The sequence below is a fragment of the Somniosus microcephalus genome, chromosome 11, assembly GCF_052327205.1.
Source record: "Somniosus microcephalus isolate GS21.2 chromosome 11, FLI_Smic_1.0, whole genome shotgun sequence".
NCBI lineage: Eukaryota > Metazoa > Chordata > Chondrichthyes > Squaliformes > Somniosidae > Somniosus > Somniosus microcephalus.
The window spans coordinates 163,771,890-163,795,807 of NC_140997.1; positions in this window are offsets into that span (position 1 = coordinate 163,771,890).

A 23,918-nucleotide genomic window follows, 5' to 3' on the forward strand; every position below is an offset into this window, starting at 1 on the left:
ATACAGGAGTCGCTCTGACAGGCTTGTCAGACCTCCTAGTCGATTGACTTTTACTGTTAAAGAAATTCTGGGGGGGCGTATGTGGCAGAGCCACCAGGGGACTCTGATCTAATGTACATAATTATCTTTAACAAATTATTAGCTACAGAATGAATCTGTATCTTTGTTCATATTATTGCATGTACATAGCGCGGCTCCTTTAAGAATGAGACCAAACGCGATGACGTCGTCACATTGATCACGTGATCCTCCAGTGGCGGGAAAACATGATGACGTCATGACGTCAGGCTAGGGAGCCGCCCTAGCCAGTCCTCGTGGAGCCAGCAAAGAGTACAGACCTGTAATTTAGTTCTCCTGTGTTTTCGTGTTAAACTCTGTTGAATAGTATTAAACATCATTTGTTTGATAGACTGACTCAACCTCAGTCCTTTAGTTAGGAATCTAGCCATCCCTAAAGTGGTGACCCCGAATTTTCGTGAACTATTTTCGCGGAAGAAGCGAAGCGAAACAAAACATGGAAGCGAACTCCGTGGCTTTGAAGCTCCCACAGTTTTGGAAACAACAGGCGGCTCCTGGTTCGTACAAGCAGAAGCACAATTTGAACTTCGGAACTTCGAAACATCGTTGCAGATCAGACCCGTTACCTTTATGTGGTCTCCGCACTCGACAGCTCCATGGCCTCATGGATCATCAGCCTGCTCGAAAACCCCCCCGGTTGACAGCAAGTATGATACCCTTAAAGCGCGGTTAATATAGGTCTTCGGGCTCACGAAGGCGGCGCGTGCCCGCCGACTACTCGCTATGCCCGGGCTTGGCGATTCCAAGCCATCTGTGTTAATAAGCCAGATGCTCACGCTCCTTGGCTCCAAACCACAATGTTTCCTCTTTCGGGAGTTATTCCTGAGTCAAATACCCGAGCAGGTTCAGGCTGCCCTCGCCAGATCGGAAGCCACAGATTGCGCAGCACTTGCTGCAGAAGCACATACGATTTATGCGGTCACACAGCAACACTGCGCTGCCACGAGGCACCCATCCACCGCAAACACCGCCCCGATGCCTCCATCCCCCGGCTTGTGCTTTTACCACGCCCGTTTTGGCATGAAAGCCAGAGGCTGCCGCCCTCCCTGCAGTTTCGCGCCTAAAGAAAAAAACCAACATCAACACCAGCAGCAACTCCAGGAAAGGAAGACCGAGTCTGAGGGACGTTCCGCGGCCGCGATGGCGATTGGAAATTCCGGGAAGCTCCTCTACATTACAGATTCCCTCTCAGGCCAGCGCTTTTTGTGCGACACCGGGGCGCAGTGTAGCATCCTTCCTGCCTCAGCATTTGATATTCAGTCTGGGAGGCACGGCCTCTCCCTCGAGGCAGCTAATGGCGGGGCCATTCGTACCTTTGGCAAACGGCGGGTCCAGGTGTGTTTCGGCGGGCAACGGTTTCAGTGGGAATTCATCACAGCCAAGGTTTCGCAAGCTACATTCGGCACGGATTTCTTATGCGCCAACAGCCTCTTGGTGGATGTAAGGAATCGTCAATTGGTTCACGCAGCCACCTTCCACTCCATCCCTTGCTTCCGCAGTTCGGCAACGTCGCACCCTGTCTCCTGCGTGTTGCCCTCGCCGGACGAGTTCACTCGCCTATTAGGTGAATTCCTGGAGCTGACCAAGCCCACTTTCTCCTCCTTGCCACTAAGCATGGTGTCGAACACCACATTACTATGACTGGCTCTCCAGTTTACGCACAAGCTCCGTGCCTGGAACCCGGCAAGCTCGCGGCTACGAAGGCAGAGTTTGCCACGATGGAACAGCTGGGGATTATTCGCCGGTCGAATAGTCCCTGGTCCTCGCCTCTCCACATCGTCCCGAAGCCCGGCGGCGGATGGCGGCCATGCGGGAACTACCGACGCCTTAATGACGCCACTACTCCCGATCGGCACCAGATCCCGCATATTCAGGATTTCTCCGCACATTTGGCGGGAAACTCAATCTTCTCCAAGGTCGACCTCGTCCGTGGCTACCACCAAGTTCCCGTACACCCGCAGGACGTCCAGAAAACTGCAGTCATCACTCCCTTTGGACTGTTCGAGTTTCTACAGATGCCATTTGGGCTCAAGAATGCTGCACAGGCTTTTCAGCGACTAATGGACTCGGTCCTGCGGGATCTTAAGTTTTTATTTGTCTACCTCGACAACATCCTGATAGCCAGCTCTACCAAAGAGGAACACGTCTCCCATCTACGCACCCTCTTTCAGCGCCTCAGCCAACATGGCCTCATAATCAACCCGGCCAAGTGTCAGTTCGGCCTACATCAGATTGACTTCTTGGGCCACCGCATTACTTCGGAGGGTGCAATCCACTGCAATCAAAGGTCGAAGCAATTACGGCATTCCCAAGGCCGCAGTCCACCAAGGCTCTTCAAGAATTTCTGGGCATGGTGAATTTCGACCACCGCTTTGTGCCCAAGGCAGCATGACTCATGCAGCCCCTCTACAAGGCCCTCAAAGGCAAGGCTGGAAAGGATACAATAGCCTGGACGGTCGAAATGTACAGCACTTTCGACAACACAAAAACCGCTCTAGCAAATGCAACTATGTTGGCGCACCCTCTGCCAGGTGCCACCATCGCCCTTACCACCGACATTTCCGACTATGCCGCAGGCACCGTACAGGAACAGTGGGTCAATGGGACGTGGCAACCACTGGCGTTTTTCAGCCGCCAACTCTGGTGCAATGAACGCAAATACAGCACTTTCGACCGGGAGTTGCTGGCGCTGTTCCTGGCTATCCGCCATTTCCGTTTTTTGTTAGAAGGACGTCCCTTCACTGCGTTTGTAGATCACAAACCACTGACCTTCGCCATGGCCAAGATTGCCGAACCGTGGTCGGCTCGACAGCAGCGACAGCTAACTTTCATTTCAGAATTCACAACAGACATCCAACACGTAGCTGGCAAGGACAACTTGGTAGCTGATTGCCTTTCTCAAGCGACCGTACGGGCGGTCCAGCTGGGCATCGATTATGCCCTCATGGCCACCGATCAGGCATCCGACCCTGAAACACAGGGGTATCGCACCGACACCTCTAGCCTCCAACCGACCGATGTGCAATTCCATGCAGCAGGCACCTCGTTACTCTGCGATGTCTCCATGGGAGAACCCTGCCCGATCGATCAAGTTGCCTGGCGCCGCAAAGTTTTTGACGCCATACACGGGCTTTCCCATCCTGGCATGAAGGCATCTCAAAAATTTATGTCGGCTAAGTTCGTCTGGAGAGGAATGCATAAGGATATCCGCGACTGGGCTAACACCTGCGTCGTCTGTCAAAAGTCTAAGGTGCAACGTCACGTCAAGGCCCCATTGGCCACGTTCGCAGTACCAGAACGTCGATTCGACCATGTCAACGTGGACCTCGTCAGGCCACTTCCACCGTCACAGGGGTTCACACACATCCTCACCATGGTCGATCATACTACTAGATGGCCAGAGGCAGTTCCTTTGGCGTCTACTACTTCCGCTGATGTTGCCAGAGCATTCTTCTACTCGTGGGTCGCACATTTCGGCGTTCCGGCGGACATTTCTTCAGACCGCGGTCCACATTTCTCTTCCGAGCTCTGGAACGCTGTGGCCCAGGGTCTCGGCACCAAGCTTCACCGCACCACGGCCTATCACCCGCAGGCAAACGGTTTGTGTGAACGTTTCCACAGATTGTTAAAGGCATTGCTGAGGGCCAGCCTCCAAGGCGCCGGATGGGTGGATAAGCTTCCATGGGTCATGTTGGGTCTTCACACGGCACCCAAAGAGGACCTGCAATCGTCCGCCGCGGAGCTCGTGTACGGCCAGCCACTCCGCGTACCGGGAGATTTCCTGCCGCTTCCAAATGAGCCATGGTCTGCAGCCGACCAACTCAGCAACCGCTGGGAAACAGCCAAGGCTTTTGTGCCTATCCCAACTTCACATCATGGCCTTCCATCTTCACACGTACCAGCAGAGCTAAAGAATGCTGAATTTGTATTCATTCATCATGATGCCCATAGGGATCCGCTCAAGGCCCCTTACACAGGCCCTTTCCACATACTGGAGACAGGCGACAAGAGTTTCTCCGTAGACATCGGTGGTAAACCCGACCACATATCCATTGACCGTCTCAAACCGGCACACCTGGACATCGACCGGCCAGTAGAGACCGCACAGCTACCACGACGTGGTCGACCTCCCGCTGCATCCACGCCAGACCAAAGGCTTCCATCCGCCAGCCCGCCCGCTGTTCAACAACGTCCACTCCAAGAATACAGGAGTCGCTCTGACAGGCTTGTCAGACCTCCTAGTCGATTGACTTTTACTGTTAAAGAAATTCTGGGGGGGCGTATGTGGCAGAGCCACCAGGGGACTCTGATCTAATGTACATAATTATCTTTAACAAATTATTAGCTACAGAATGAATCTGTATCTTTGTTCATATTATTGCATGTACATAGCGCGGCTCCTTTAAGAATGAGACCAAACGCGATGACGTCATCACATTGATCACGTGATCCTCCAGTAGCGGGAAAACGTGATGACATCATGACATCAGGCTAGGGAGCCGCCCTAGCCAGTCCTCGTGGAGCCAGCAAAGAGTACAGACCTGTAATTTAGTTCTCCTGTGTTTTTGTGTTAAACTCTGTTGAATAGTATTAAACATCGTTTGTTTGATAGACTGACTCGACCTCAGTCCTTTAGTTAGGAATCTAGCCATTCCTACAGAATCCTATTTTGGCGCTCAAATGGGATTTCCTCCAAATTACGGTGGCAGAATGGATGAAGCTTGGAGCAAATTCAATCCCAATTTCACTTTGTGAAATTCCTCTGTCTGCTATTATAATGAAGGTGTTCACCTGCTCATTTTAAATGGATAACAGCTTTTTTAAATGGCAGGCAGAGGAATTTCTGATGAGCTCATTAATGTGTTTGTTACCACTATCACACAGCATGCCTTCAGCCTGTTTACTTTATGCATTGTCTTCAGCCCTGCTACAAACTACATTCCTTTACCATTGATTCCTTCCCCCTCCCCAGCCATTGACTCAGGCTGAGTCATATTATTCACAACCTTGGCACTTTGTTCAATCCTAAACAGGGTTTCATACCCCATATCCTCTCCGCCACTGACTGTCCAATCCCACCTCTGCAACATTGCTCATCTCTGCCCCTACTTTAGCTTCTCTTCTGCAGACACAATATTGAATATCCTTTCCCATACTAAGTCCCACTTTCTCATCTCCCCTGTCCTCACTTAAATTTAAAATAACAACAGAAAATGTTGGAAAAACTCAGCAGGCCAGGCAACATCCGTGGAGAGAAATTAGAGTTGACGTTTCGGGTTGAAACCCTTTTTCAAAACTGGAAAGGAAATGAAATAGATCGAGGGCAAGGCTGCGATAGAACAAAAGAAGTAAAGGGACATTAAGAGGTATTCAAAACCAGACGAGATGGTAATAGGACAGTGGAGACAAAAGACGGCTCGGATTAGGCGTGAAGTGTACTGGCAGGATGAGAGACAGCTGCCAGGTGGGAGAGAGAGAAAAAAGGGAAGGGAAGGGGGGGGGGGGGAAGGGAAGACCCAAAACAAAGGGGTGGAAAAAAAATGTAAGTAAAAATGTAATAGGGGCCGAGGTTATGATCTGAAATTGTTGAACTCAATATTGAGTCCGGAAGGCTGCAACGTGCCTAATCGGAAGATGAGGTGCTGTTCCTTGAGTTTACGTTTAGCTTCCGTGGAACAATACAAGAGGCCAAGGACGGTGAGGTCCGAGTGGGAATGGAGCGGTGAATTAAAATGACAGGCGACCGGAAGCTCGGGGTCACCCTTACGGACTGAACGGAGGTGTTCCGCAAAACGGTCACCCAATCTGCGTTTGGTAGCAGCTGTCTCTCATCCTGCCAGTACACTTCACACCTAATCTGAGCCATCTTTTGTCTCCACTGTCCTATTACCATCTCGTCTGGTTGTGAATACCTCTTAATGTCCCTTTACTTCTTTTGTTCTATCGCAGCCTTGCCCTCGATCTATTTCATTTCCTTTCCAGTTTTGAAAAAGGGTTTCAACCCGAAACGCCAACTCTAATTTCTCTCCACGGATGTTGCCTGGCCTGCTGAGTTTTTCCAGCATTTTCTGTTGTTATTTCGGATTTCCAGCATCTGCAGTATTTTGCTATCGCACTTAAATTTAAAATCCTTGTCCTGCTCTTTAAATCCCTCCACGGCTTCATCCTACCCTATTCCAGCCCTATGTTGTCTATTTGATCAGTCCGTTCCTCTGACTCAACCCTCTTATGTATCCCTCCACCCTTCACCACATAATTGGCCACAGAATCTTCAGCCGCCCTGGGTTCTGCTCTCTGGAATTCCGTCCCTAAACCTCTCCCCCTTTCTCTCCTCCTTTTATGAACCTTCTAAAACCCCACCTTTTCATCTACCTTTTAGTCACCTTCCTTAATCACGCTTGCATCCATTATACATACGCTTATACTATGAAGTGGCTTGAGACATTTATATAAAAAGGCGCTATATAAATCATAGTTGTAATAATTAACAGTGATTAGTTACTTGTTTGTGAATGTGATATTTGAGTCAATCAAGGAGAGTAACAGACTTCAGAAGGACAAAGACAAACTGGTGAAATGGGCAGACACATGGCAGCTGAAATTTAACACAGAGAACTTTCTTAACGTTTTTAAGTTTATTCCAGCTAGGTTAGTAAATTAGAGGTTAATTAAAGGTATGGCAGGGCAGCTCACACCCGTGGAATGCACATCCTGTGCCATGTGGGATGTCCTGGACACCTCCCATGGCCTGGACGACCACATCTGGGGGAAGTATTGCCAGCTACAGCAGCTCGAGCATCGGGTTATGGAGCTTGAGCGGCGGCTGCAGTCACTGCTGTGCATCCGCAAGGTTGAGAGCTACATGGATAGCATGTTTCAGGAGGTGGTCACCCTGCAGCTTAAGAGTGTGCAGGCAGAGAGGGAATGGGTGACCGTCAGACAGAAGAGGAGGACCAGGCAGGTAGTGCAGGAGTCCCCTGAGCCCATCTTGCTCACCAACAAGTATTTGGTGCTGAGTACTGGTGAGGGCATTGATTCTTCTGGGGTGTTCAGCCAGAGCCAAGTCCACAGCACCATGGAAGGCTCAGCTGCACAGGCAGGGGGGAAGAGGAGAGGGAGAGCAATAGTAATAGGGGATTCAATAGTTACGGGAGCAGACAGGCGTTTCTGCGGCCACAGACGTGACTCCAGGATGGTATGTTGCCTCCCTGGTTCCAGGGTCAAGGATGTCACTGAACGGCTGCAGGGCATTCTGAGGGGGGAGGGTAAACAGTCAGAGTTCATGGTCCATATTGGTACCAATGACATAGGTAGGAAGAGGGGTGAGGTCCTGCAGGCAATGTTTAGGGAGCTAGGAAAGGTTAAAAAGCAGGACCTCAAAGGTAGTAATCTCCGACTACCAGTGCCATGTGCTAGTGATTTCAGAAATAGGAAGATAGAGCAGATGAATGCGTGGCTGGATAGACGGTGTAGGAGGGAGGGCTTTAGATTCCTGAGGAACTGGAGCCGTTTCTGGGGGAGGTGGGACCTCTACAAGCCAGATGGTTTGCACCTCAACGGGAACAGAACCAATATCCTCGTGGGAAGGTTTGCTAGTGCTGTTGGGGAGGGTTTAAACTAGCTTGGCAGGGGAATGGGAACCTAAGTATAGAGTCAATAGGGAGGGAAGAAAAACTGGAATTGGAAAACAAAAGTGTAGAAAGTAAATTGGAAGGACAGAGGAATCAAGGGCTAGATAGTAGTCAACAAGGAGGTTTGCCTGTACTAAATGGTATATACTTCAATGTAAGGAGTATAGCGAACAAGGCAGATGAGCTGAGGGCGCAGGTAGATACTTGGGACTATGATATTATAGCTATTACAGAGACGTGACTGAAAGAGGGGCAGTATGGCAGCTCAACATTCCTAGTTACAGGATTTTCAGACGGGATAGAGAGGGAGGTAAAAAGGGAGGGGGGGTCACGGCATTGATTAAAGAAACTATTACAGCTGTGAGGAGGGATGATATGTTGGAGGGATCATCAAATAAGGCCATATGGGTCGAATTGAAAAACAAAAAAGGGGCGATCACACTGCTGGGAGTGTACTACAGACCCCCAAACAGTGAGAGGGAGATAGAAGAACAAATATGTAGACAAATTTCTGAGAAGTGCAAAAACTATAGGGCAGTAATAGTAGGGTATTTCAACTACCCCAATATTAACTGGGATAAAATTAGTGTGATGGGTATAGAAGGTGTAGAATTCCTAAAATGCATCCAGGAGAACTTTTTTAGCCCAAGGGAGGGGGCGGCTCTGGACTTAGTTTTAGTGAATGAAGCTGGGCAGGTAGAAGGCGTATCAGTGGGGAAGCATTTTGGTGCTAGTGACCATAATTCTGTTAGATTTAAGGTAGTTATGGAAAAGGACAAGGATAGACGAGGAATAAAATTTCTAAATTGGGGAAAAGCAAATTTTGCTAAGCTCAGAGGGGTTTAGCCATAGTGGACTGGAAACATCTACTTGAAGGTAAATCAGTGTCAGAGCAGTGGGAGGCATTCAAGGAGAAGATCCGGAGGGTTCAGACCAAATATGTGCCCTTAAAGAAAAAAGGTGGGACTAACAAATCTAGAGCCCCCTGGATGTCTAGAGACATATAGGGTAGGATAAAGAAAAGAAGGGAGGCGTATGACAGATACCGAGGGCTAAATACTCCAGAATTTTTAGAGGAGTACAGAAAGTGCAGGAGTGTAATTAAAAATGATATTAGGAAAGCAAAGAGAGAGTATGGAAAATTCTTGGCAAGTAAAATCAAGGAAAACCCAAAGATGTTTTATAAATATATTAAGAATAAGAGGATTACTAAAGAAAGGGTAGGGTCTATTAGAGATCATGAGGGAAATCTGTGTGTGGAGGCGGGAGATGTCAATAGGGTTCTTAATGAATACTTTGCGTCTGCTTTCACAAAGGAGAGGGGCAAAGCAGACATTGCTATTGGGGGGGAGGAGTGTGAAATATTAGATGAAATAAACATAATGAGAGAGGAAGTATTAAGGGGTTTAGCAGCTCTAAAAGGGGATAAATCCCCAGGCCCGGATGAAATGTATCCCAGGCTGTTAAGCGAAGCAAAAGAGGAAATTGCAGAGGCCCTGACCATCGTTTTTCAATCCACTTTGGCTTCAGGTGAGGTGCCGGAGGACTGGAGGACTGCTAATGTGGTACCCTTGTTTAAAAATGGAGAAAAGGATAGACCGAGTAATTACAGGCCAGTCAGCCTAACCTCGGTGGTGTGAAAATTATTGGAAAGAATTCTGAAGGACAGGATAAATCTTCATTTAGAAAGACACGGATTAATCAAGGATAGTCAGCACGGATTTGTTAAGGGAAGGTCATGTCTGACAAACTTGATTGAATTTTTTGAGGAGGTAACAAGGAGGGTAGATGAGGGTAGTGCGTTTGATGTAGTGTATATGGACTTTAGCAAGGCTTTTGATAAGGTTCCACATGGCAGACTGGTCATGATGTTAAAAGCCCATGGGATCCAGGGCAAAGTGTCAAGTTGGATTCAAAACTGGCTCGGCGACAGGAAGCAGAGGGTAATGGTTGATGGGTGCTTTTGTGACTGGAAGGCTGTTTCCAGTGGGGTTCCGCAGGGCTCAGTACTAGGTCTTTTGCTTTTTGTGGTATATATCAACAATCTTGACTTGAATATAAGGGATATGATTAAGAAGTTCGCAGATTATACTAAAATCGACTGTGTGGCTGATACTGAAGAAGGAAGCTGTAGACTGCAGGAAGATATCAATAAATTGGTCAGGTGGGCAGAACAGTGGCAAATGGAATTCAATCCGGAGAAGTGTGAGGTAATTCATTTGGGGAGGGCTAACAAGGAAAGGGAATACACATTAAATGGTAGGACACTGAGTAGTGTAAAGGAACAAAGGGACCTTGGAGTGCATGGCCACAGATCCCTGAAGGTAGCAGGCCAAGTAGATAAATGGTTAAGAAGGCATATGGAATGCTTGCCTTTATTAGCCATGGCATAGAATACATGAGCAGGGGGGTTATGCTTCAACTGTATAAAACACTAGTTAGGCCTCAGCTAGAGTACTGCGTGCAGTTCTGGTCACCACATTACAGGAAGGATGTGATTGCACTAGAGAGGGTACAGAGGAGGTTTACAAGGATGTTGCCGAGAGTAGAGAATCTTAGCTATGAGGAAAGACTGGATAGGCTGGGTCTATTTTCCTTAGAACAGAGGAGGCTGAGCGGAGACCTTATTGAGGTGTATAAAATTATGAGAGGCATAGATAAAGTAGATAGACAGGACCTATTTCCCATAGCAGAGGGGTCAAAACCAGGGGGCACAGATTTAAAGTAATTGGGGGAAGGTTTAGAGGGGATTTGAGGGGAAATTTCTTCACCCAGAGGGTTGTGGGGGTCTGGAACTCACTGCCTGAAAGGGTGGTAGAGGCAGGAACCCTAACCACATTTAAAAAGTACTTGGATGTGCACTTGGGATGCTCTAATCTGCAGGGCTACGAACCAAGAGCTGGGAAGTGGGATTAGGCTGGATAGCTCTTTGTTGGCTGGTGCGGACATGATGGGCCGAAATGGCCTCCTTCCTTGCTGTAACTTTCTATGATCCTATGATTCTAAGTGTGAAATGATTAATTTTGGTAGGAAGAATGAGGAGAGGCAATATAAACTAAATTGTACAATTTTAAAGGGGGTGCAGGAACAAAGAGGCCTCTGGGTGTACGTACATAAGTCTTTGAAGGTGGCAAGACAAGTTGAGAGGCTGTTAAAAAGGCACAGAGGATCCTTGGCTTTATAAATAAAGGAATAGAGTGCAAAAGCAAGGAAGTTATGGTAAACCTTTATAAAACATTGGTTAGGCCTCAGCTGGAGTATTGTATCCAATTCTGGATGCCACACTTCAGGAAGGATGTCAAGGCCTTCGAGAGGGTGCAGAGGGGATTTAGTACAATGGTACCAAGAATGAGGGACTTCAGTTACATGGAGATACTAGAGGAACTGGGGTTGTCCTCCTTAGAGCAGAGAAGGATACGGGGTGATTTGATAAAGGTGTTCCAAATCTTGAAGGGTTTCGATAGAGTATATAAGGAGAAATTGTTTCCAGTGACAGAAGGGTCGGTAACCAGAGGACACAGATTGAAGGTAATTGGCAAAAGAACCAGAGGCGACATGAGGGAAAAAAATTACAGCGAGTTGTTGTGATCTGGGTGCACTGCCTGAAAGGGAGGTGGATGCAGAATCAATAGTAACTTTCAAATGGGAATTGCATAAATACTTGAAAATAAAATATTTGGTGGGCTATGGAGCCAGAGCAGGAGAGTAGGACTAATTGGATAGCTCTTTCAAGGAGCTGGTTCAGGCACAATGGGCTGAATGGCCTCCTTCTGTGCTGTATCATTCTAAGTATGACTTACCCTTTACATGTGGGACATTTTGAAGTGTGTCAAATACTTTGGTCATGTGACCTTTGGCATGTTTTACACTTATGTGAGACTGTGGATGGCACACACTGGTGCTTTGTACCTGAATTACATACTCCACATGATCACAATTTTCTCGACACATATTTTACAAAGTAAAGAATCCATAAAATGGGAAATAAGAGTTTATAATGTGGGTAAAGCAAATGAACTTGAACAGAGTAGAGTACTGATGTGACAAAGTCATGGTCTGACATGCATATGTGATATACACTTTGCATGCGTAACACTTTGAAGTAGGAAGGTTACATGACTTTTAATTGAATAGATTTTGAGAGACAAACTGAATGTTCCCACTGGTGCTATCTACAGCTAAGTTCTTGTGGTGGCAATAACTCCACCATATCAGCAGACAGTAGGGAGCTACTGCTGGGGGTAGAAAAGAAAACATGCCAGTCTGCAGACAATGCTCATATCAAATTCCTTAGTCCCTTATTTTAACAACAATGTTAACCTGTTTTATAATAAATAGGTGCTAAAACAGCAGACAAAGGAATGTCATCTGAATGTCTCAACACATTTATTATTAATATTGCACAGCAATATCAAGCTATTCAATATCCATAAATATTGAAAGACTATGGTCGATTCGCATCATTACTCTTGTCACTAACTTTTTGATAAATTACTAATAGGATTTTTTTCTTGCGTTATTTTGTACATTATTTTTTGCGAATGTTTGAATTTATTTGTGTTTCAAAATTTGAACGTGATTGATGCTGAATATAAGCTTGTCATATTTTTGTTCTCAGTCAAGAGTTTCTAGCCTTCTCCAACATAAACTCTAATGATAATGAAGCTTTAAAAATGTTCCTATTACAACTGATGAATCAGTATGCAGGCAGCTCCCATTCACTGTTTGAATCTGTGCACAGCAGGTGAGGCCACGACTGTAGCAGATCAATAATCTACTTTGTTTCAAGTATTTGTGCCTCACCTAGATTATAAACTCTCATTTTAATTTGTGTCCATTCTTCATTTTGTAAAGCATGCTTCCACCGTTGAGAAAGCAGAGATTGTGTGAATTCTGTGCCTTACATATACATCATCACAGTGTGTTCTCAACGGTATCATCTTGTTATCATGCAAACCAACAATGTAGACGTTACCTGTTATTGGCCTGTACAAGCATTCTGAGCTCACACCCCTTCTATGGCTGGTGTAATGGCCAAGCAACACCTCTGTAGTGGATCTCAACATCCCCTGGATGTTCCTTTATTTGTAGCATTTGAACATAAGAACATAAGACATAGGAGCAGTAGTAGGTCATTCGGCCCCTCGAGCCTGCTCCGCCATTCAATAAGATCATGGCTGATCTGATCTTGGCTTCAACTCCACTTCCCTGCCCGTTCCCCATAACCCTTGACTCCCTTACTATTCAAAAATCTGTTCATTGCCACTGAAGTCACGACTGGTAAATGAACTTGTTATTAAATGAACAACATGACATAACAGTGACAGATAATATTTAATGCAGACAAATGTCAATTGCTGCACTTTGGGAGAAAAAATTGAGAAGACATGTAATCTGTGAATGGTGTTGAAATGGTTCAGGTGAAATTTAGTAGACTTGATACTAAACATGTCCGACCAATTCAGAGCAGTAGTCAAGAGAGTCAATAGATGGTTGAACTATACAGCCAAAACAGTAGAAGATAAGTCAGAGGAGGTGATGACCAAACGGTACAGTGCTCTGGTCAGACTGCACCTTGCGTACTGTGCCCAGTTCTGAGCACCAAGAGACAAGAGAGACAACCAAGTGACGGAGGCAGTGCACAGGAGGGCCACAAGGCTGATGTATCAGGAAAGACTGGATAGACTGAGGCTTTTCAATCTGGAAAGGCAGAGACTGATCATATAGAGATATAAAAGGTTGTTACGGTTATAAAAAATGATTAGCCCGATTCCTACTTTAAATTAAATTGCAGGAGTAGAACAAGGGACACAGATTTAGGACAGACACCAAGAAATTCTTCTTCACACAACATGTAGAATAAAATTCCAGATACAGCAGTGGAGACAAAAGCCCTGGAATCATTTAAGAATCAATTGAATGCTACAATGGAGGGACATTAGGACCTCGCTGGATGGATTAATCAAGATGGACTGAATGGCCGTTCTCATCTGTAATTATCTTGTGATCTAGTTGTTATGCTTAGTAAAGAACAAACAGTTTTTGGGAGGGGGAGGAGGCATTCCAGGACTACATGCTGCGAATGATGTAAAATGATGATGGTAATTTTACGATTCCATGCTCTCCGCAAGGAGCCATGTTCCTTGGAGATTCGGGGCTACAATGTTGTTGCCCCATCACAGACTATGCTCCCTACAAGCATGGTTCCCCAACGGGAATGCTGGATCATGGAAATATCCTTTATATTCCAACTTCTGCAAGCTTTTCCTAACATCTCCCCATTTTAGCAACCATGATTGTTGGTATCGATAGATGCTGCCAACTTCACGATCATTGGAATACACCATAACTGAACGACAGCATTAGATTTAAGTGCCTTGCTCTTATCAGAAAGCTAACTCAGTAAGGAAATGAATAAGAAACAAATTCTCTGAATATGGTTCAAAACAGCTGATGTGAGAAAAGAAAAAGAAAGAAATACTTGCATTTATATCGCGCTTTTCACCACCTCAGGACATCCCAAAGCACTTTACACTTTACTTTTTGAAGTGTAGTCACTGTTGTAATGTAGGAAATGCAGCAGCCAATTTGTGCACAGCAAGGTCCCACAAACAGCAATGTGATAATGACCAGATATTGGGCTCTATATTCCAATCCCTACGGGTGAATATGCGCTGTGTACGCACCCATAGGGACATCAGAAATGTTGGTTTCAGGCATGCCAAGCGCATGCGCTGAAAACCCGCATTTCCGATCAGTCAAGAATGCTCTTGACAGATCGCACACCTGCCCTGGAGAAGGGCCTCTGCGGGTGGAGAGTTCCGCTTTCAGCAGAACCTCCGCCCACAGAAAATTCTTGGAAATCTTACGCCTGGTAAAAGTAGGCGTAAGGCCTGCTTTTACCAGCATAAGATTTGAAAAAAGTAAAAAAAAAATTTTTTCACTCATTTATCATTTAAAAATACTTTTAGAAAAAGGTAAGTTTATTTTTAGCCCAGTAAAAAACTTTTATTTTTTTCAAAAAATTAAATTTTTGTTTAAAATATTTAATTTATTGTAATTTCAACTCATTTTAAAAATGTGATTTAAAAAAATTATTTAGGAGGAAAAATTGGGTTGCTTTGCGCCTCCCGTTAGCGCCCTAAGGTGCTAACGAGGGCGCTAATGGAGCACAAAGCAACTAGCGCATGGGCGTGGCGCCGCCTACGCCTCCCGTGAGATCCAGTGGGAGGTTAGTAGCGGCGTTAACCGGTAGCGCCCCGAGGTGCTGCGCTGCCGGTGGTAGACGTCATCGCCATGCGCAGCACCCCGTTCACGCCATGACCGTGATCTTCGGAAGCGCCCCCTGACTTACCATCGAATGCTATGTCCGACTGGGTCAGGGGGGCCTACCTGCGGCCGGGGAGGTGCAATTTAAAGGCGAGGTGGGGGCGGCCATTTGTTTGCTTGCCGCCTGCCAGCACCTGCCTGCATTCCTGTCCCCGACCCCCTGATCGCCCCCCGCGGAGTGTCAGCACTCCCGATCCCCAGGGCCCAGCTGGGCCCTGGATCGCACTGCACAAGGCCCCTCCCAGTTAAAAAGGGGAGGAAGGCCTGCAATACCGTGGCGCGACGTGCCGCAGCACCAGTGCGGCGATATTGACTTGCAGCGTCCCAAGAGGGATATGGGGCACTTCCAGTAGTGCCCCACTTCCCTCTTGGGGTGCAACCACTCAAATTCCAGTGCAGGGGTGCTAATTTTTCCAGGTGCTAAAAGTAGCGCCCCGGCAAAGTTAGCACCCCAAATGGGGCGCTACTCAATTTTTAGCCCCTAATGTTTTACAGTGTTTTTGGGGTGATCTCCATTCATATATTTGACAGGTCTATCTGTCAAGTGTATGAAGGGAGATTCCCTTCTCCTATTGGCTCCCCATGGCCCACATGATCCCAGGGATGCTTGCGAACCGCATGCGCCTCTGGGATACGTGGGCCCTGCTCATTTCAAGTTGGAGAGGCCCAGGAGCAGAAGTGTATGCACCTTGGGAGCTCTCAGGTAAGTCCGTAGATTTTTTCCAGATTGGAAGCCTCCGCACGCAGGAAGCCTCCAATCAGAAAATACAGTCCAATCTGTTTTAGTGATGTTGGTTGAGGGATAAATATTGGCCAGGTCACCAGGGAGAACTCCCCTGCTCTTCTTTGAAAAAATAGTGCCATGGTATCTTTTACATCCATCCGAGAGAGTAGACGGGGCCTCGGTTTAACTTCTCCTCCAAAAGACACCAGCGTCCCCTCAGTACTGCACTGGAGTGTCAGCCTAATTTTTTGGACTCAAGTCTCTTGAGCAGGGCTTGAACCCACAACCTTCTAACTCAGAGGCAAGAAGTGCTATCAACTGAGGCACAGCTGACATGGCTGAGAGGTGCTGTTAAGTTGAATAGGTTGTGGTGGATGCAAGAGTCCAGTTGCCTTTCTTTCCATGCTCGTCAAGGTAGATGCAGAGAGGATGTTTCCCCTCGTGGGGAAATCTAGAACTTGGGAGCTGAGTTTCAGAATAAAGGGTCGCCCTTTTAGAACTGAGATGAGGAAGAATTTCTTCTCTCTGAGGGTCGCAAATCTGTAGGATTCTCTGTCCCAGGGAGCCGTGGAGGCTGGGTCATTAAATACATTTGAGGTGGAGATAGACAGACTTTTACAAGATAAGGGGGTGAAGGGTTATGGGGAGCGGGCAGGGAAGTGGCTCTGAGCCCAAGATCAGCCATGATCTTATTGAATGGCGGAGCAGGCTCGAGGGGCCAAGTGGCCTATTCCTGCTCCTATTTCTTATTCTTATGTTCTTATGTTTATATTGTCCTCCACCTTGAACAGTAGGACAATACAATCACTATCTAGTCCATTTCCACAGTACCTAGAGTCCAAGAGCAAAGCCCGCGTAAATTAATCATTTCTCTGGGGCCTCCCTTTTTTAGAAGACAATTTCCCCAGTCTACTTACCAGTACAATGCTCGCCAGCCAAATCACAAGAAACCAATGTATTCTAATCTTCGTAGTCTCTGCTAAGTTTACCCTAGTGTGTTAAGTGCACCTGAACTATTAAATCAGCAGTACCTGATAACAAACAGGCTGATTTGTTTTTAACGTTGTCATTTCTGCAAAGTGAACCATTTCCTTTGAGGAAAGGAGAGGGAGAACAAGTTTAAAACTCAAAATTTAGCTCATTCAAGTCACGATAGCAGGTGAAGCCAGAACGAAGAAAGCTTGTGATTTTACATTTCTATTCTGTAGCCGCCGAACTCAACAAAAGTTTGCTAATTTCAGAAAAGTTCAGCTTCATAATGTTCTCAGCAAAATTAGCACTGGCATACCACAGTCCCAGCCATTCATTGTATAAAACCAACTTAAATGCATACAGGTGATGCCTATCTGTTAGCTCTGTCTCAGTGGTATTGTAGGAATGGCTAGATTCCTAACTAAAGACTGAGGTCGAGTCAGTCTATCAAACAAACGATGTTTAATACTATTCAACAGAGTTTAACATGAAAACACAGGAGAACTAAATCACAGGTCTGTACTCTTTGCTGGCTCCACGAGGACTGGCCAGGGCGGCACCCCAGCCTCACGTCATGACATCATCACGTTTTCCCGCCGCTGGAGGATCACGTGATCAACGTGATGACGTCATCGCGTTTGGTCTCATTCTTAAAGGGACCGCGCTATGTACATGCAATAATATGAACAAAGATACAGATTCATTCTGTAGATAATAATTTGTTAAAGATAATTATGTACATTAGATCAGAGTCCCCTGGTGGCTCTGCCACATGCGCCCCCCCAGAACTGTCTTAAACAGTAAAAGTCAAGCGACTAGGAGGTCTGACAAGCCTGTCAGAGCGACTCCTGTATTCTTGGAGTGGACGTTGTTGAACAGCTGGCAGGCTGGCGGATGGCAGCCTTGGGTCTGGCGTGGATGCAGCGGGAGGTCAACCACTTCGTGGTGGCTGTGCGGTCTCTACTGGCCAGTCGATGTCCAGGTGTGCCGGTTTGAAACGGTCAATGGATATGTGGTCGGGTTTACCACCGATGTATACGGAGAAACTCTTGTCGCCTGTCTCCAGTACGCGGAAAGGGCCTGTATAAGGGGCCTTGAGCGGATGCCTATGGGCATCATGACAAATGAATACAAATTCAGCATTCTTTAGCTCCGTTGGTACGTGTGAAGATGGAAGGCCGTGATGCGAAGTTGGGATAGGCGCAAAAGCCTTGGCTGTTTCCCGGTGATTGCTGAGTTGGTCAGCTGCGGACCACGGCTCAGTTGGAAGCGGCAGGAGATCTCCCGGTACGCGGAGTGGCTGGCCGTACACGAGCTCCGCGGCGGACGATTGCAGGTCCTCTTTGGGTGCCGTGTGAAGAACCAACATGACGCACGGAAGCTTATCCACCCATCCGGCGCCTTGGAGGCTGGCCCTCAGCGATGCCTTTAACGACCTGTGGAAACGTTCACACAAACCGTTTGTCTGCGGGTGATAGGCCGTGGTGCAGTGAAGCTTGGTGCCGAGACCCTGGGCCACAGCGTTCCAGAGCTCGGAAGAGAACTGTGGACCGCAGTCTGAAGAAATGTCCGCCGGAATGCCGAAACGTGCGTCCCACGAGGAGAGGAATGCTCTGGCGACATCAGCTGACGTAGTAGACGCCAAAGGAACTGCCTCTGGCCATCTAGTAGTACGATCGACCATGGTGAAGATGTGTGTGAACCCCTGTGATGGTGGAAGCGGCCCGACGAGGTCCACGTTGACATGGTCGAATCGATGTTCTGGTACTGCGAACGTGGCCAATGGGGCCTTGACGTGATGTTGCACCTTAGACTTTCGACAGACGACACAGGTGTTAGCCCAGTCGCGGATATCCTTACGCATTCCTCTCCAGACGAACTTAGCCGACATTAATTTTTGAGATGCCTTCACGCCAGGATGGGAAAGCGTCAAAAACTTTGGGGCACCAGGCAACTGGAACGATTGGGCGGGGATCTCCCATGGAGACATCGCAGAGTAACGAGGTGCCTGTTGCGTGGAATTGCACATCAGCCGGTTGAAGGCTAGAGGTGTCGATGCGATACGCCTGTGTTTCAGGGTCAGATGCCTGATCAGTGGCCATGAGGGCATAATTGATGCCCAGCTGGACCGCCCGTACGGTCGCGCGAGAAAGGCAATCAGCTACCAAGTTGTCCTTGCCAGCTACGTGTTGGATGTCTGTCGTGAATTCTGAAATGAAAGTTTGCTGTCGCTGCTGTCGAGCCAATCACGGTTTGGCGGTCTTGGCCATGGCGAAGGTCAGTGGTTTGTGATCTATAAACGCAGTGAAGGGACGTCCTTCGAAAAAAAAACAGAAATGGCGGATAGCCAGGAACAGCGCCAGCAACTCCCGGTCGAAAGTGCTGTATTTGCGTTATTGCGCCGGAGTTGGTGGCTGAAAAACGCCAGTGGTTGCCACGTCCCATTGACCCACTGTTCCTGTACGGCGCCTACGGCATAGTCGGAAGCATCGGTGGTAAGGGCGATGGTGGCACCTGGCAGAGGGTGCGCCAACATAGTTGCATTGGCTAGAGCGGTTTTTGTGTTGTCGAAAGCGCTGTCCATTTTGACCGTCCAGGCTATTGTATCCTTTCCAGCCTTGCCTTTGAGGGCATCGTAGAGTGGCTGCATGAGTTGTGCTGCCTTCGGTACAAAGCGGTGGTAGAAATTCACCATGCCCAGGAATTCTTGAAGAGCCTTGGTGGACTGCGGCCTTGGGAATGCCGTAATTGCTTCGACCTTTGATTGCAGTGGAATTGCGCCCTCTGAAGTAATGTGGTGGCCCAAGAAGTCAATCTGCTGTAGGCCGAACTGACACTTGGCCGGGTTGATAATGAGGCCATGTTGGCTGAGGCGCCGAAAGAGGGTGCGTAGATGGGAGACGTGTTCCTCTTTGGTAGAGCTGGCTATCAGGATGTCGTCGAGGTAGACAAATAAAACTTAAATTCCCACAGGACCGAGTCCATTAGTCGCTGAAAAGCCTGTGCAGCATTCTTGAGCCCAAATGGCATCCGTAGAAACTTGAACAGTCCAAAGGGAGTGATGACTGCAGTTTTCTGGATGTCCTGCGGGTGTACGGGAACTTGGTGGTAGCCACGGACAAGGTCGACTTTGGAGAAGATTGAGTTTCCCGCCAAATGGGCAGAAAAATCCTGAATATGCGGGATCGGGTACCGATCGAGAGTAGTGGCGTCATTAAGGCGTCGGTAGTCCCCGCATGGCCGCCATCCGCCGCCGGGCTTCGGGACGATGTGGAGAGGCGAGGACCAGGGAATATTTGACCGGCGAATAATCCCCAGCCGTTCCATCGTGGCAAACTCTGCCTTCGCAGCCGCGAGCTTGCCAGGTTCCAGGCGGCGAGCTCGTGCTTAAACTGGAGAGCCAGTCGTAGTAATGTAGTGTTCGACACCATGCTTAGTGGCCGAGGAGGAGAATGTGGGCTTGGTCAGCTCCGGGAATTCGCCTAATAGGCGAGTGAACTCGTCCGGCGAGGGCAACGCGCAGGAGACAGTGTGCGATGTTGCCGAACTGCAGAAGCAAGGCATGGAGTGGAAGGTGGCCGCTTTAACCAATCGATGATTTCTTACATCCACCAAGAGGCTGTTGGCGCATAAGAAATCCGCGCTGAGGATGGCTTGCGAAACCTTGGCTGTGATGAATTCCCACTGAACCCGTTGCCCGCTGAAGCACACCTGGACCCGCCGTTTGCCAAAGGTACGAATGGCCCTGCCATTAGCTGCCTCGAGGGAGAGGCCATGCCTCCCAGACTGAATATCGAGTGCTGAGGCAGGAAGGATGCAACACTGTGCCCTGGTGTCGCATAAAAAGCGTCGGCCCAAGAGGGAATCTGTAATGTAGAGGAGCTTCCCGGAATTTCCAATCGCCATCGCAGCCGCGGAACGTCCCTCAGATTCGGTCCTCCTTTTCTGGAGTTGCTGCTGGTGTTGATGTTGGTTTTTGTTTTTAGGCGCGAAACTGCAGGGAAGGCGGCAGCCTCTGGCTTTCGCGCCAAAACGGGCGTGGTTAAAGCACAAGCCGGGGGATGGAGGTGTCGGGGCGGTGTTCGCGAGGGAGGGGTGCCTCGTGGCGGCGCATTGTTGCTGCGTGACCGCATAAATCGTATCTGCTTCTGCAGCAAGTGCTGTGCAATCTATGGCTTCCGATCTGGCGAGGGCAGCCTGAATCTGCTTGGGTAGTTGACTCAGGAATAACTCCCGAAAGAGGAAACATTGTGGTTCGGAGCCAAGGAGCATGAGCATCTGGCTCATTAACTCAGATGGCTTGGAATCGCCAAGCCCTAGTATAGAGAGCGGTCGGCGGGCATGCTCCGCCTTGGTGAGGCCAAAGGCCTGTATTAACAGGTAACGGGCCTGATCCGCAATGATGTTTCGGAGTTCGAATTGTGCTTCTGCTTGTATGAACCAGGAGGCCGTCTATTGTTCCCAAAACTGTGGGAGCTTCAAAGCCACGGAGTTCACTTCCATGTTTCATTTCGCTTCGCTTCTTCCGCGAAAATTGTTCCCGAAAATTCGGGGTCACCGCTGTAGGAATGGCTAGATTCCTAACTAAAGGACTGAGGTCGAGTCAGTCTATCAAACAAACGATGTTTAATACTATTCAACAGAGTTTGACACAAAAACACAGGAGAACTAAATCACAGGTCTGTACTGTTTGCTGGCTCCACGAGGACTAGCCAGGGCGGCTCCCCAGCCTAACTTCATGACGTCATCACGTTTTCCCGCCGCTGGAGGATCACGTGATCAACGTGATGACGTCATCGCATTTGGTCTCATTCTTAAAGGGACCGCGCTATGTACATGCAATAATATGAACAAAGATACAGATTCATTCTGTAGTTAATAATTTGTTAAAGATAATTATGTACATTAGATCAGAGTCCCCTGGTGGCTCTGCCACAGTATCAGTCTTGCCTCTGAGTCCAAAGCTTGGGAGGTTCATAGTCCCACTCCAGTGTAATATTTCCTGTGAGCTGCACAGGTGTGTGGCTATGAAGGTATTGCGTGGGCTGCTCACAAGCTGTCCTGTTGAAGAGGCTGTGGTGCATGGCCACACTGCAAATTTAAAGGCACTGTGCATTTAAATAAACAGGCCGCGCATGCCAGTAATATTTCAATTCAATTCAATTCAATTTTATTTGCCATATGTAACCAGTACAAGTACAATTACAATGGAATGCTTACTCCCCGTAGGGACACGTCAGCTATTCATACAGAGCCGTGTTCAGAAAGTCAATACAATGGCTTCCAGTGGCAGTGGGAGCACGATGTCCCTCAGCCGCTCCGTCCTCCTTGTCACCGCGGCCTCCTCCTCACTGTTGCCGGCTCCAAGTGGTGGCCTGCTTCTCCCGCTCACGATCTGATCTCTGGCCGCCATGCCCGGCTCCCCTCCTCCCAGTCGGACTGTGAGCTTCCCGCCATGGAGCTGCCGGCCGACGTGCTGCAGCGGGTCATCGTGGCTGCTGCTGCTGCTCGTTGCGCTGCGCTGCCTCCGCCCGAGGGAGCATTGACTCCAGGCACTTTCAAAATCTAGGCTGACACTCCTGAAGTACTGAGCTAAACCCTGCACTGTCAAAAGTGCCCTCTTTCAGTTGAGATGTTAAACCTAGGCTCCATCTGCCCTCTCAGGTGGATGCTAAAGATCTCATGGTGTTATTTCAAAGAAGAGCTGGGGAGTTCTCCTGGTGACCTGGCCAATATTTATCAAGAAAACAAATTATTTGATTTGTGGGATCTTGCTGTCTGCAAATATGCTGCTGCATTCCCTACATTACAGGAGTGACTACATTTGATAAGTACTTCATTGGCTGTAAAGCGCTGTGGGACATCCTGAGCTGACTCCAGGTGCAAGTCATTCATTCTTTTTATATAGTCCTGTAAAAATGCAAACACAATGCAACACCAACATGATAAAAAGGAAAAGGAGGAACAGATTGCAAAACAGGATAGTGGAGGCAAAGGGGGTCATTTTAAGCCCCAAAGATGTGCGGGTTAGGTTGATTGGCTATGATAAATTGACCCTTAGTGTTAGGGGATTAAATACGTGGGGTTACGGGGATAGGGTGGGATATGTGTTGGTGTAGGGGTTACGGGGATCAGGTGGGATATGTGTCGGTGCAGGCTCGATGGGCCGAAATGGCCTCTATCTGCACTGTGGGGTTTCTGTGATTCTGTGAAAATGGGTGGGTTTGGTTAGGGTGAGAGGTTAAAATGTTAAAAGTCTGAAACAGGAACCCAACCTGCCTCAAACCAGCCCATTTCTGATTTTAATGGTGGTGGGATGAGCGGTGGGGAATCACCCCACTTTCAGGAGGCGGGTCAGTCATTGAAACCTTTTAAGGACGCTGCGTGCTTCTATTCTTACACTGTTTCTATTTTTAACCCGTGTCGGTAAAAGGAGGCGAGAAGGGTGATATCCATCAGGTTAGTGCATTTGCAGCACTGCTTGTGGGCCAGAGGAGCAGGAGTGTTTCCTTCAGGCCCAAAAAACCTACCTGTAAACACCCCCCACTCCCACGACCCTTCCCCAACACCCCCCATCACTGAGCGCCCCCATCACTGACCCCCAACGATCTCCAACCCTCCCCCGATACCCCATCTCTTCCCCGATCTCTGAACCCCCCTCTGATCTTCCCCCTGACACCCTGCAATCTTCGACATTCGTGATCACCCCTGACCCGCCCAACCATGCTCTACCCACCTCCACTCCCCCACCCCGCGATCTCTACCCCCAATAATCACAAAACTTACTTGATCCTCAGCAGTGGCCTTTTCTGGAGAACTTCCCCACCTGACAGGCAGCCAAGCCTGGCAATTAGGCTGACTTACAGGCAGGGAACCTATCTATGGTCGGTTTCCCAACCATAACTCTTCCCCCGCTCCAAAACCCCGTCCCAGTGACTATCGGAGCCAAAGTCTCTGGAGTTATTCAAGAGGCAGTTAGTTGTTGTGATAGCAGGAGGTGTAGGTTTCTTTGGAATGATGAGCTAATGATCTAACTAAGCTGCTAACCCAGGTTAATGCCTGTGTTAAACTAGGAGCCAGAGGAAAGTCAATGGAATCTGTTCATGCACAGGGTGATTCCAAGCCCATTGTATATTAGCTGAATTCAGCCTCTAGAATTAGAAAGACTGGAGAGGACTCCACAA